The sequence below is a fragment of the Triticum aestivum genome, chromosome 5B (assembly GCF_018294505.1).
Source record: "Triticum aestivum cultivar Chinese Spring chromosome 5B, IWGSC CS RefSeq v2.1, whole genome shotgun sequence".
NCBI classification, from domain to species: Eukaryota; Viridiplantae; Streptophyta; class Magnoliopsida; order Poales; family Poaceae; genus Triticum; species Triticum aestivum.
The window spans coordinates 144449999-144460931 of record NC_057807.1 but is presented as its reverse complement, the minus strand read 5'-3'; positions in this window follow the sequence as shown (position 1 = coordinate 144460931).

Genomic DNA, 10933 nt, shown 5'->3' with positions numbered 1-10933 from the left:
CTTGTCAATTTCATGCTTTCTATTTTTTGCATGTATTATCTGACACTTTTGCAGCACCAACCCCCGGTAAGCAATAACGAGCCGTAAGGCTCCATATCTTTATTTTTTCTTCTTTCTCTTTCTCAAAGAAAGGAAGGTTCCCTCGCCCACAAGTTTGCCAGGCGGAAAGGAGAAGATAATGGTGTGGATCAGGCGTCGTTCAAGAAGGTTTCGCCTTACCGGGAAGCAAACGACAGAAAAGCTAAGTTGCCAAAGTTTGAGCAATCAGTTTTTAAATTTTTTAAGTTATCTTCCTCGAACGACCGTGCTTTGTATGGAAAACCCGTGCGCGGAGGAACCAACTCGTAGCTAGTTGCGCCCTTACTTTGTTTCGAGTCCGCTCAACAACTTAAGTGAGCTGCGACTAGTTGCGGCAAGGTTTCTTGTCGGTAGTGGCACTGCCAGCAGGCTGCTGACGTCCCGCACTCAGCGCTCACGGCCAAGGTGCCTGCGCCGGCAAGTTCCCTAAAAGCGTAGGGCAAAAACATACAAAGGAAGGAATCGAGTAAAGGAAATAACATAGCAATCGCTACCCAAAATAGAGTTATATTACAAGATAGCTTGTCGCAGCTCTAACAGATTGTTTTCATAACATGACCAGCAGCGACAAAGAGAAAACGGGCGGCCTAATCTAAGCGATCGCCCTCAACCCTCTTGATCCCGCTCACCTTGTCCATAATGGGTGCGACAAGGGCCTTGAGCGCTTCCAGATCAGCATCCGACGGCAAGGACCTAAGGACGTTGGTGAGGTTGAGGCCTGGGTTGCGGAAGGCCACCTTCACCAGCACCTTCTGAAGAGCTCCCGCGCAGATCTTGCGCGACTCGTCGGCCAGCTGCTTTGGGATCCTCTCCCGGAGTCGCTGGAGGGCCATCGCCACGCCTTTGAAGAACAAGCTGAGCTTGGCGCTGGGTGGGAGGTGCTCATCGGAGGAGTACCCGAGATCCTCCATCCCCAGCTGCGCCAGCTCCCCGTCGATGGTGGCGGCAACATCCACTAGACCCTCCGTCTAGTGCTCCACATTCTCCCTGAAGGTGTTCTGGGCGGCAGCAGCACTCGCCAGCAGCGCCTCGTTGGCCTTGATCTTCTTCTTCAAGGCCGCCTCCTGCTTCCTGACGCCGTCCAGCGTCTGGGTCAAGGTAGCTAGCTTCAGCTCGAGATCTGCATTAGAGTCCTTGGCGGTGCTAAGCTCCTGGCCCCTCTCGGCGAGACGACCCTGCAGCTCGCCAAGGGTGAGGGCGTCCTTCCAACGCTCACGCTTGAGCGCAGCAAGCTCCTCGCCGCTCGCCTTGAGATCGGCCTCCAGCTGCGCCACCTTCGTCTCCAGCTCCTTCTTGGCGGCCTCGGCAGCTGCGGCAGCATCCTTGCTTCCTTGAGAGCCCCGCCAAATTGTTGCTCGCGCGCGGCAAGCTCCTCCTCGTGGCTGTCAAGGTTGACCTTGCGCTGCGCCAACTCGCCTTCCTGCGCAAATAGCTTCTCGGCGACAAGCCGCTGTTGCTCTTCAACTTCAGCCTTCTCGAGGAGGAAGGCTTTCCGCTCCTCGGAAGTTGCTCCCGCTCCTCTGCCAGGGACCGGAGAGCTTCCTGCCTGAGACCCCGGAGCTCCTCCGCGCGCTTCTCAATGTCCACTCCCGCCTTCGCGACAAGCGCTTCTCGGGATCCAGCTTGGCTTGTCGAGGCCGGTAGAGCGACACAGCTTCCGCAGCAGCCGCTCCTCCTCAGGCTCGTCGCTGCTGCTGCTTGGCGCGTCGACCAGCGTCAGCCCAGCGGAGGCGAGCACTCTCCATCCAGGATCTTCTCCTTCACCGGCGCCCTGGAGCTGGACTCCCAGGGAGCTTGATGAAGATGCCATCGCCGGCCTTCAAATAGGCGCCGGGCTGGGGCTCTTCGGAGCCTGGCGCTGCAGCAGCGGCGGAGGGATCGGCGGTCGGCGTAGCGCCTGGCGCTCCTGCGGCCTCGGGCCGTCAGTGCGATCGCCAGACCCCTCGCCAGCTTCTTGCGGCGGGCAGCTTTGGCGGCCTCTTCGCCGGCGGGATCATCAGTGCCGCTTGCCTCTTCGGTGGCGACGGCGTCGTCGGTATTGCCGCGCGCGTTCTCCTCGCCGGCGACCTCGGTTTCCATCGGCTCCGTGGCAGAAGGATCTGACGACCGGAAAAGAGAGAAAAAGTCAAAGCCAAATATCCAAAAAGAAAATCAGAAGAAGAAGAACCCAAGGGAAGTTTTCAAGCAAGAGGATTACCTGTACTAGGATCTACAGTCGTGGTCTCCACCACCGGAGGGTCGCTGGTGCTGTCCCTTGCCGGGAACTGTCCCTTGCCGGAGACTTCTCCCTTGCCGGAGACGCTCCCTTGCCGGGGAATCCTCCCTTGGCGGTGTAGTCGAGGCAGATGGCATTCGGGAGCGGCTTCCGGGCTCCTGGTGAGGCTGCTCTGCTCCTACACAAACCAATAGTCAGATATCAGCAAAGAAGAGGCACCCATGCGCGCCTGACAGGCAGGAAGTAAACTATATACTTACGCTGGGGGCTGCGCTGGGGCTGCTTTGGGGAATGTTGCCGGTCCGGCAAGGTGGTCTCGGACAACCCCTGCTGTCGCGGTGGGGTTCGTCCTCGATGACAATCACCGGGACCTTGGGCTCTCTTCGCGCTCTCTGGGCCAGAGTCCTGAAAGGAATGGGTTCGGAGTAAAGCAATCAGATACAATGACAAAACAGCAAGAATGAGAACTACAAGTACAACAAGAATCTTACTCTTCTTTCTTCCTCGTCGGAGCTGAGCTGCGGAGAGATCGAAGTCCGGCTCGCCTCCGGTGCGACGAGGCGGAGGAGTAGGTTCCCTTGTCCGCTTGGCAGGAGCAGTAGCGGTGGACCGGGAAGACCCCGCTCCAGTTGCCGCAGCGGCGTGAGGCGCTCCCACGGCAACAGTGCTTGCCGCGGTAGAGCGTGTCGCGCGGCACGGCGGCTGTTGACTCGTCTGCCGCCCTGCTACGTCCCCGGCCTTGCGGAGACGCCTTCTTGTGGAGCTGGGGCTCCGCTTGCGGCGAGCTGGCTGAAGGTGGGGAGGAGGAGGAGCCGATCTTCAACGAGTCGCTCGCGCCCCTCGGCGGGCTCGCTCGACTCAGCTTCAGGCCCGACAAGCTCTTCCTCGCCGGCAAGCTCCTCTCGCTCGACAAGGCTTGCCGCCTCTGCTGCCTCTGCCTCCTCCACGGGAATCCGAACTCGCCCCGGCAAGCGGCTGCCGCCGCCTCTTCCAGCCTGGTGGCGATGCGCTGCATCTCGTCATCGGTGGTGTCGCGAGTGAGGCTCTTCTGTTCATCGGAGCGGACCGGCACTTCTACCAAGCCGTCAAAGAACTCCTGCACGACGTCGTCTGCAGGCTCTTGCCAAGTTGGGACAATTCCATGCGAATCGCACAGCGGCATCATTGCACGGATGCGGTCGAGCGAGGATTGTTGCACAGCGGAACGACACCCCTCGGCAACCTGAACGCTTCGGGATGTTGAGGATCGTGCTTGAACAGTTCCAGGATCATCGCGTCCAGTTCCAGGACAGTGAAGTTGAAGTTGAGGCCCGGGCGCAGCCTCATGATATCCGCCGCATTCTGGAACTCCCAGGCGGGTCTCCTCCTCTCCTGCAGGGGGGCGATGCGGCGGCGAAGAAAATCTGCGCCAACGGCGCCTACGGTGAGCCCGGCAAGCCTGAGGCGTAGGATCCGGGTGACGGCAATCTTCAGCCTATCGTCTTCCGGGGCCACGTTGCTCCAATCGTTGCCGCGCGCTACTGGGGCTTGGCGCTGGGCGGTAAATGGCTGCGGGTTCTCCTCGACAATCCAGCACCATCTGCTCTCCATTCCTCCCACTTGCTGCGGAGCTCTCCCTCCAGATAAGCTCCTTCTTGCCGAGCTCTCGAGATCCAGGCGATTCCGCCGGATAAGGGCTCTCCTCTCTCAACTCGGGGCATAAAGAAGTGGCGGAAAAGAGCTACATTTGGATGGACTCCGACAAAGTTTTCGCAGAGATGTGCGAAAACTGCCATGGTCAGAACAGCATTGGGGGTGAAGTCAAGGAGGTGGAACCCGTAGGTGTTCATGATATCGCAGAAAATTCAGAGAAAGGCGGGCAGAGCCCGCAGTAGAAGAACAGCGCGAAGAAGGGTATCCATTCGGAGCCAGTTCGAAGCGGCGGCTGAGAGTACCTTCGTGCGCGGATGCGCTCGCGTCTCCGTCGACTAGAAGAGGTAGTAGTACTCCCTCAGCTCCTTCGCGGCGAGCTGGGGGGGGAAGGTTGCCCGCTCCTTTCGCAGCGCCGCGAGCCGCTGCGCCTCGGCCGACTTCACGCCCTTCCCTTGTCGGCTTTCGGAGCCATGGCGGAGGTGGTGGGGGAGATCGACGGCGCTGGTGGTGCTGGTGGCGATGGGGGGCGGAGCGCTGCTCTCTTTCGACTTTGGGAAGAAGGGGGGAGCGGCGGAGATTCCTGAGGATTGGAGTAGCAACCGGCGAGATGGGCGAACTGCCCCTGTTTCCCCTGCTTATAAAGAGGGAGGGGGCGGACGTTCCGTCTTTCCGAATAAAGAAACCACCCACGATCTCTCCCACGACGCCGCATTCGACGCGTGCCGTTCGGGGAGGGCGCGGTGGATACGGAGTAAGATACGGCGTAACCCAGGCCGCGCGTGCCCGTGCCCTGTTTTGGGCCTGGCCCAACAGCGCTCGGCACCGTGTGTGGCCCAGGCCCGGGGGCTCCTGTCGGTGTACTAGAGTAGGGGTACCCTAGTATCCCGAACTTGTGCACGGGCAGTTGCAGCACCCCGCGGCAAGGCTTGCCGGGTGACCGCCAAGGTCCTCCGTGGTTCCTTTCGGGAAGCCATTCAAGAACAAAGTATTTAAGCCAAGGAGACAAGGCCCCGGCAAGAGGAGCTTGCCGGGAAGGCCAACCAAGGCATCTCAAGGAACTTGCCGCGACGCGCCACGCGTCCCGGCAAGGCCCGGTGAGCGACAAGCTTCCGGACGCGACAAGACAACGACCGCGGCAAGACGCTTGCCGCGGGAAGCCACCACTCTGTACCAGCGCTCCAGCACATCCACCAACGTGTCGCCCTGGGGCCTTTCCAGGCGCGCGTGGCGGAAGGCTGTGCAGCCAGCGGTGCGTGGTGGCGAGCAGCGCTCACAAGATCGCCATCGTGGCAAGCGGTGGCATCCCTGACGGTCCCTTTCTGCACTGTTTGGGCGACACAGACGGGCATTTATTGCCTTTGTCCCCTGCCGTCAGGGTTAGGTATGAGACACTGTACAAGTAGTTGTACCAACCACAACCCCTTTTCCATTTTTACCCTTGTCTATGTTGCCACCTGTTGGTGACCCCTTGAGCATATAAAAGGAGGCCCATGCGCAACGTAGAAGGGGTTCGACGAATTCGAAGCTAGAAACACTCTCACGCTCGGTCTCGTAGCTCTACACGCTCTCGAGCAAGAACTCAATATACACATACATGCAGCAGTAGGAGTATTATCTCTCCGGAGAGCTCCGAAGCTGGGTAAACTGCTCGTGTGCTTCGCCTCGATCTGCTCTTCGTGGGACCTCCGTCCCCCGCCGAACTGAAAGGGGCTCGGTCCGCCGGTCCCATAGGTGTTCGTGGATCAGTTTCCCCGATGGTGCAAAATCATCCCAGAAGAAACAGGAAGGATTGTCGAGTGGGCGCTGGAACTGTCAAGCTTTGGCCTCAAGTTTGAGAGCACTTCAACCATCCAAAGCAGAGCATTGGCAGAGTTCATAGCAGAGTGGACGCCAACGCAAGATGAAGAAATTCCAGAAACAAGCATCCCCGTCAAGGAAGCGAGCAAAGAGTGGCTGATGTATCATGATGGTGCCTTCTCGCTGCAAGGCGCCGGTGCGGGCGTGCTACTTGTTGCACCCACCGGAGAGCACCTCAAGTACGTAGTCCAGATGCACTTTCCCAAGGAGCAAGCAACGAACAATACCGCAGAGTATGAAGGTTTGCTTGCCGGTCTAAGGATCGCAGCAGACCTTGGGATCAAGAAGCTCATTGTTAGGGGCGACTCACAGCTGGTCGTCCGCCAAGTCAACAAGAATTATCAGAGTCCGTTGATGGAAGCTTACGTTGATGAAGTGAGAAAAAAGAAGAGCACTTTGACGGCCTGCAGATGGAACATGTTCCAAGAGCTCAGAACGATATTGCTGATGGTCTCGCCCCCCGGCAGCTTGCACCGCAATGGTGTAGATGCTGAGGAACTCTGACGGATGCGACTTGCCGTCGTACTTCTCTGGTACGTCTGGCTTGAAATTCCTCGTGCTGGGCCACTGGACTTGCCGCAGCCCACGAGTGAACGCAGGGCAACCTACCGCGTACGGCAAGTCGCCTGGTTCCCTTGGCGCATGCATGTCGACAGAGGGCCCAGCTCGCTGGTCTGATTGACGCCGCGCTTCTCTTCGGCGCTCGATGCGAGTACGGGCGTCTTCTTGTTGCCGTTCGTGAAGAACTTGGCGCTGATCGCGACGAGCTCGTGGATCTGATGACGCGGTGGAGTCGCTGTCGAGATGGATCCGATGAGTCGGCGATCTTGGCCTTCGGGGTGGAGAGTGCATGGTGGTTGCACCCCACCGGTCTTGTCGCCATCGTCTCGCGCCTGGCAGTCCTGCCGCGGCAGCGAGGCACTCGGCTGCCGCGGAGTGTCACCGTTGGCGAAGCCGATGAGACTCTGAATGGTGGCCCTCCATTCGTCGATCTTGTCTGTCGTCGGAGGGTAATCCAGGAGCAGTTGAGCTCGCGCCAAAGCTTCTGCTGGAGTGGTGGGCGGTAGTGGCGAACGGTGCGAGGAGCGGGATATGCTCGGACTTCTAACTATGTTAGAAGGAGCAGTATCCCGTCCGGGCGACCGTGCCTCGCTCGGGCCAGAATGTTGGCGTGCATGCCGATCTTGAGCACCGCGAGACCCACCAGCTCGATCTTGTTCCAACGAACGCATGGTACTGCAAATACCATGACGCTGTTGGTCCCGCGCCTCCTGAGATGGGCGCGGTGTGCGTACGGACACCGAGGTCTGCGCAGCCTTGTCCTTGGACCTGGCAGCACTGTGAGCACCCTCGTCGATGCCCGTTCTTCCACCGGCGTCTACCCCACCGCCCGTTTGCTCCGGTGGTGGTGGGATCGACGCAGACGGAACGGCAGCCTCCGAGGCCTTCTTCTTCGGTGGCATGTCGATGAAGATGATGAAGATCTAGCTCGTGTGAATGCCGGATCAGATTCACACAATCTCGATTCCCCTACCTGGCGCACCAAGGATGTCGGGGAAACTGATCCACGAACACCTATGGGACCGGCGGACCGAGCCCCTTTCGGTTCGGCGGGGGGCGGAGGTCGCGCGAAGAGCAGATCGAGGCGAAGCACACGAGCAGTTTACCCAGCTTCGGAGCTCTCCGGAGAGATAATACTCCTACTGCTGCATGTATGTGTATATTGAGTTCCTGCTCGAGAGCGTGTAGAGCTACGAGACCGAGCGTGAGAGTGTTTCTAGCTTCGAATTCGTCGAACCCCTTCTACGTTGCGCATGGGCCTCCTTTTATATGCTCAAGGGGTCACCAACAGGTGGCAACATAGACAAGGGTAAAAAGGGAGAAGGGGTTGTGGTTGGTACAACTACTTGTACAGTGTCTCATACCTAACCCTGACGGCAGGGGACAAAGGCAATAAATGCCCGTCTGTGTCGCCCAAACAGTGCAGAAAGGGACCATCAGGGACGCCACCGCTTGCCATGATGGTGATCTTGTCAGCGCCGCTCGCCACCACGCACCGCTGGCTGCACAGCCTTCCGCCACGCGCGCCTGGAAAGGCCCCAGGGCGACACATTGGTGGATGTGCTGGAGCGCTGGTACAGAGTGGTGGCTTCCCACGGCAAGCGTCTTGCCGCGGTCATTGTCTTGTCACGTCCGAAAGCTTGTCGCTCACCGGGCCTTGCCGGGACGCGTGGCGCGTCGCGGCAAGTTCCTTGAGATGCCTTGGTTGGCCTTCCCGGCAAGCTCCTCTTGCCGGGGCCTTGTCTCCTTGGCTTAAATACTTTGTTCTTGAATGGCTTCCCGACAAGCTCCTCTTGCCGGGGCCTTGTCTCTTAAGGAGCCACGGAGGATCTTGGCGGTCGCCCGGCAAGCCTTGCCGCGGGGTGCTGCGACTGCCCGTGCACAAGTTCGGGATACTAGGGTACCCCTACTCTAGTACACCGACAGCTAGTGATTTTAGCTTCATATTTTGACAAATCGCAGTGTTACAAGGATTGACAAATCTTACCAAATTGTTTGTACGTGGTTGCACACGGGTCATCCAAAACAACCGTTTGTGTTGAACGGATGCACAAATCATGCGCTGCTCTCACTTTTCATACGGGTGTTCTATCTAAAACATTTGCGATCAAGAGCTGCAGAAATCCTGCTCGATACATTTTCTCTCGACTTCCTGGGGAAGCTGCCGGTTTGCATTTGGGTGTTCTAATGAAAATTTTGCGATGAGTGTTTTATATTTAAAAAGCGAATTAACTTGTGGCTTGGGCGCCATTAATGGAGAGGATGCGAGCAAGGCAGGCGGCCATGGAAGTCAAAGGGCTCGCTTCCTAGTGAGCCTGCGCAGCGTATAGCTCACACGCTTCCCGATGAGCCTGCGCATTCGAGGACAGCTTGCACACCTCTCGGTCAGCCTGTGCACCGGATGACGCTCGCATGCCTCCCGTTCAGTCAAGGTCAAGCAGCTGTCTGCACGGCACCTCCTACAACCAATAAAACCAAGACACGTGGCGTCACGTGAATGGTTAACAGAACGCACACGGTTTGAATTATACAAACATTTGCAATCAAGAGTTTTGGATTTACTAGAATTTAAAAACCAGGCATCTCAATGTATTGCCGGCAATCAACAGTGCCCTGGTGTTTGAAATTCATTCCCATTTCTTGCATGGGACCTAAGCATGCAACCAAGGACACAAATTTGGTTTTTCAACCAATTTATATGCACTGGAGCATGTGCATGTAGTTCAAATTTGAATTATGCACATAAATGCATTGAAAACTCAGTTAATGCATAAAAATGTCCAAACGAACCCTAAAAAATCACAAAAATTCACACAACACTCCTGTTGTTCTATGTTGACACGAGAAATTTTTTGGAAGCAATAAGAGGCAATGGATATCGTTTCGTCCCCAAAGTTGGGACGTTCCCTACCGAAACCATCATGCTTGTTGTGAGAAGCTCTGGTTTGTGAGAAGCATATACCCAAACCTGCACCAAATGGGACAAATTTTTTACCATGGCATGTTGATGCCGCTCCATGATAGCATGCCAAGTTTTATGAATTTTAGACGAGTTTTGGATTTACTAGAATTTAAAAACCAGGCATCTCAAGGTTTTGCCGACAATCAACGGTGCCATGGTGTTTGAAATTCATTCCCATTTCTTGCATGGGACCTAAACATGCACCCAAGGACACATATTTGCTTTTTCAACCAATTTATATGCACTGGAGCATGTGCATGTAGTTCAAATTTGAATTATGCACATAAATGCATTGAAAACTCAGTTAATGCATAAAAATGTCCAAACGAACCCTGAAAAATCACAAAAAATCATACAACACTCATGTTGTTCTATGTTGACACGAGAAATTTTTTGGAAGCAATAAGAGGCAATGGATACCGTTTCGTCCCCAAAGGTGGGACGTTCCCTACCGAAACCATCATGCTTGTTGTGAGAAGCTCTGGTTGGTGAGAAGCATATACCCAAACCTGCCCCAAATGGGATAAAAAATTTACCATGACATGTTGATGCTGCTCCATGATAGCATGCCAAGTTTCATGAATTTCAGACGAGTTTTGGATTTACTAGATCTTAAAAACTAGGCATCTCAATGTTTTGCCGGCAATCAACAGTGCCCTGGTGTTTGAAATTCATTCCCATTTCTTGCATGGGACCTAAGCATGCACCCAAGGACACATTTGTTTTATCAACCAATTTATATGCACTGGAGCATGTGCATGTAGTTCAAATTTGAATTATGCACATAAATGCATTGAAAACTCAGTTAATGCATAAAAATGTCCAAACGAACCCTAAAAAATCACAAAAATTCACACAACACTCCTGTTGTTCTATGTTGACACGAGAAAATTTTTGAAAGCAATAAGAGGCAATGGATATCATTTCGTCCCCAAAGGTGGGACGTTCCCTACCAAAAACCATCATGCTTGTTGTGAGAAGCTCTGGTTTGTGAGAAGCATATACCCAAACCTGCCCCAAATGGGACAAAAATTTTACCACAGCATGTTGATGCCGCTCCATGATAGCATGCCAAGTTTCATGAATTTCAAATGAGTTTTGTATTTACTAGAATTTAATAACCAGGCATCTCTATGTTTTGTCGGCAATCAATGGTGCCCTGGTGTTTGAAATTCATTCCCATTTCTTGCATGGTCCCTAAGTATGAAAACTCAGTTAATGCATAAAAATGTCCAAACGAACCCCAAAAAATCACAAAAATTCACACAACACTCCTGTTGTTCTATGTTGACATGAGAAAAAAATTGAAAGCAATAAGAGGCAATGCATATCATTTTGTCCCCAAAGGTGGGACGTTCCCTACCGAAAACCATCATGCTTGTTGTGAAAAGCTCTGGTTTGTGAGAAGCATATACCCGAACCTGCCCCAAATGGGACAATTTTTTTTACCGTGGCATGTTTATGCCGCTCCATGATGGCATGCCAAGTTTCATGAATTTCAGACGAGTTTTGGATTTACTAGAATTTAAAAACCAGGCATCTCAATGTTTTGCCGGCAATCAATGGTGCCCTGGTGTTTGAAATTCATTCCCATTTCTTGCATGGGACCTAAGCATGCACCCAAGGAT